Raw genomic sequence first — 4287 nt, 5'->3', positions numbered from 1 at the left:
TTGCTGTTTCTCGCCCTCAGAGTTGGCTGCTAAGTGGTGTTGAAATTCCCTCGCCCACTGGCCCATATAGTCATTCTGCGTTATTCCTCTCATTAACTAGTTCTATGTTGAAGAGTTGTGGTATTTGAGTGCGTCGTTAATTAGCAGTTAGCTAATCCTTTTTGTCTTTCTTAAATCCTTTTTACAATACCCTAAACGTAACGTATAGTATTCCATGAACATAATCTCCTATCGTTCCTCCGCCTCTAGTTCTGATTCTTCTATCTCGCGTGATCATACCAGCACTAACGCATTAAGTTCCATCAGAATTTCGAGGTTAAGCGTGCTGGGGCGAGAGTAATACTAGGATGGGTGACCTCCCTAGGAAGTCTTCGTGTCGCTTTTCATTGTAATCCTTGCCATAATGTGTGGGGCACTCAATTTAGCTCCAGATTTACCTCAGCGTTGTCTCGCAAGTATATTTTACCCTGTCCTTTCGTCTATTATCTTGCATCCAGTATCGGCGTAGACCTTTAGCTCCACTATCCTTTATTCACTTTGTGTTCTCCTCATTTTCTACCATAGGAGGCTTTCTATTCCTTTTTCTTTGGTTATTTATCTATCACAACATATTTGCGACTAACTCTATAACCAACATTTTGGCTTTTGGTCTAGCATGCTGTCATTATCCTTCGTAATGTCTCTTAAGTTGGTTGATATCCTTTCATGGTTACACTCTTTTATTTTTATACGTAGCCGCCTTCTAGTGTTATGTTGTTCAGGGTCTCATCACAAACTTCTTAACGCTGCCTTATGTATCATTCTGGCTTCCATCCAATTATTGGTAGCTTCCGGACCTTTCTAACTTGGTTCAACAAGATATCTTATTGAAGTTTAGACGTCTAGCTCACATATATGGCTATATCAATTGCCTCCTCCTACCTTTGCCATTTTCTCATTAACTTCCCCCCTTTAGAGGGTACTTGTACTTTTATCTGCTTGTACCTTGCTCTATGTCTCTTTGTCCAGTCTCAATTTTGCCCAATCTCTTCCTCCAATCTACTTGGTATTACATCATGTCTCCGTTTGTCTTCATATTTTATAATCGGACTATCCACATACGGAGCCTTAGCTATATTATGAAGCGACGAGAACCTTTCCATATTTAATATGATATCCTATCTACTAATCGATACTTGAATAATGTGACCCAAGGAACAACTCATCCAAGGCCACCTTCTACTTTTCCTTTTCCCAGAATTACTTCACATCTGTAGTCGTTCCAATTCCAATTAGGCAGTGCTAGTATTCCGACGATAACTATTTAATGTTTTCTTGAAGTAGTAGCTTTATCCCAACCTATATCCTTTGCTTCTTGGGGCAAATAGAAGTTGTGCCATTTGTTCCTTAAGTTTTCCATCCTCGTCCCTTAAGGGTTCCACTATTTTTGGGATGACGTTGTGTACACGCGTCATTTTTTTTTTGTATCTTTAGCCTCATGCTCTTACTGCGTTCTCAACGCAGGCCTTTAACTTAGTCAATGCGTACTAACTGCATCTTACTAGTGGTTCCACTTTATCCCTGCATACTCTTATCACACTGTTCAATTCATACTTACATATCCCCCTTTTGATTCGTATTCGTGTTCCGTTCCTGACATCTCTTTGAGGTGCTTCTGTTAGAAGTTCTTTTCCCAATTAGTCGGTGGAGAACTACAAACTATTATCGTGAACCATTTTCCAACCATTGTTGGAAGAAACCAAAACCCCTTAAACATCACAGTACTTCCCTTTTAATACTTGCCCGACCTGGTCTTCTTCCAAGTTTATCCTCAAGTTATGAACAACTCGTCTAATTTACGATAGGAATTGAGGGCTTGGGACTTTCAAACAGAGTAAAGCTCAATTACTAGACACCTTACCCTTCAACCTGAGCTTCTTTTTTTTCCTATAACACAATTATGGTTGGAGATACTGCGGTCTGAACTGTACTGCTTAGACAGACTTTTGTTTCTTCAAAATAAATTTTCCCAAGTAAAGAGGGTGTCCCTTATCGACGACCTGAAGAGTAACCTCTTACAGCTTTAATTTGGCATAATATAGGTACTCGGTATCAATTTCCAAGACATGTTATAAGCTATGTTTTATTCCCTTTTTTTTGTTCTGGGAAAATTTCGGCAGAGTTTTCTCTACCCTTCTTACTATCCAAAAACCTGCACGCAGAAAATACCAACAATGCCTCATAGGGCCAATATATATATATATACATATCATATCACAGCTGCACAGGACTTTCAATGTCATCTTATATTGCAGCCACACAGAGCTTTCAACGTCAATAATAATATAAAAATACTGGACTTACCTCATATGTACAACTTCAAACTGCATCTGTTGCACTTTCTGTATGCTTTCCTTTCAGGTTTCAACTTTACATTTCAATAGTACTTCAATACCTTACCCGGCGGATATCTTCCGTGGCTCTACTTCACTTACCTGCATGTTTCATAACTTTCCATATCGTCAATTACTTCCTTCTGTTGGTGTCGTCCTTCTGTTAAGATCCAAGGTTAGTATAAGGAATTTTCCTATAACTCAGATCTAAAGCACGATCTCAGATGTGAAAGAAAGGTAACATTCTAAATGTCCTGTAGCTTTCTGTTTATGGATGTGGCGCACAACACATCGATAATCAAGACTTTACTAGATACGGTTTGTAGATAATCCAAGGATGAACTGCTCTGATATCACTTTTGTCACGATCCAACTGCGTAGGCCATGACTAGGGTCTGACCTGGACCCCCCATGTACCTAGCTATCAACTATGGTCAAATTGAACTATAAATAAAATAATATTATGTAACAGAGCCCCACTGGGCGATAATATTTTCATAAATTTGTAGCCCTTTTCATTTGTATCACAACATGACAGGGCACGCAAGCCGACAAGGCTGTCATAACATAATAACACATATCATATATAATGTAGACTCAGCTGAATCAAACTGACATACACAACCTACATATACATGTCTGTAGACCCTACAAATATAAATGACAACATATGGTGGGACAGGGCCCCCGCCGTACCCCAGAATGGACAAAACAAGTTTATACATAAGTGGACAGTATCAAAAACTAGGCCCCGATACACTGGAGCCTCTCCCAGCTGAGCTGCATGGAATCCTAAGCTGACGGACTCTCAAAACCTGTATCTGTACCTACAGGCATGAACGCAACCCCACGAGAAAGGGGGTCAGTACGACATATGTACTGAGTATGTAAAACATAACATGATATAACTGGAAGCATATCTAAAGTAGAGAAGTAGGGGATAAAATGTCAAATCAGAAACCGGTACTTGGATCGTCACCTTATTACAACACATCATCATAGTATCAGTATCAGGCCCCATGCCATCGTCACCTTATTACAACACATCATCATCATATATATACATACGGATGCCGGCCCTCTAGCGAGGGACTTGGTGAACAATGCAGTAAATTGCACGAATCTGATAATCGACCCAGGACTCGAAGAAGAAGTGTTACAGTATACACGAGTAGAGTAGTAAAAAACAAAACACAGTTTAAATCATTATCTGAGACTCAATGAAGTCATCAAGTGAACCATCACTTGGAGATCAGGGCAGAAGGTATCTGACATATACTCTCTAACTGTCACTAAGGACTATGTAAAAAGGAGTTTTTGGAAATCTTAGACATATACCAATGTGAAATATCTTATAGCAGTCCGAGCATTGGTTATCTCAGAGCCTTTCTTTTTTACAAATAAGAGCTTAGTCGAATCCATTGTTATACAGTCATATTGGTTATCTCAGAGCCTACGATTCATTACTTGGCCTCCAATTCCTTCTGAATTCTTATGACTCCATTTTCAACCTTATCTACTATGGGGTATCACATTCCCCCTTCCTTAGAGTCATTTAATAGTGTTGTAGCGTATCCGTCTCACATGATAATGTCTAAGGAACTTAGGAGACATTCCGAGTTTAAAAGTGTGGGGTGTAACAGGCGCGTCGTTTCCTTATTTCTCTTTCATGAGCTCATAATCTCGTCTTATTTTAAGAACCCATGTAATCCTTGCTACATAAGCTTGGTATGTCTTTAAATAGCTCGAGTGTATAAGACTTCTAAATTAGTAGCTTACGTAGGTAAATCGAGTCCTACAACTCATTTCTTAGCCTTCAACTCATTTCGGATTCCCACGACTCTATTTCCAACCTTCCCTACTACAGGGTATCACATCCTCCCCTTCTTAGAGTCATTTGATTGTGTCTGGACAA

The 4287-nt window shown here is 39.5% G+C and overlaps 1 pseudogene; it reads left to right on the top strand.

The window, feature by feature from the left end:
* Positions 1-265: 265 nt before the first annotated feature.
* Positions 266-385, top strand: LOC129904502 (5S ribosomal RNA; annotated as a pseudogene).
* The last annotated feature ends 3902 nt before the right edge of the window (positions 386-4287 follow it).

The sequence above is a fragment of the Solanum dulcamara genome, chromosome 1 (genome assembly GCF_947179165.1).
Source record: "Solanum dulcamara chromosome 1, daSolDulc1.2, whole genome shotgun sequence".
NCBI classification, from domain to species: Eukaryota; Viridiplantae; Streptophyta; class Magnoliopsida; order Solanales; family Solanaceae; genus Solanum; species Solanum dulcamara.
This window is presented reverse-complemented; position numbering and strand designations above follow the sequence as displayed.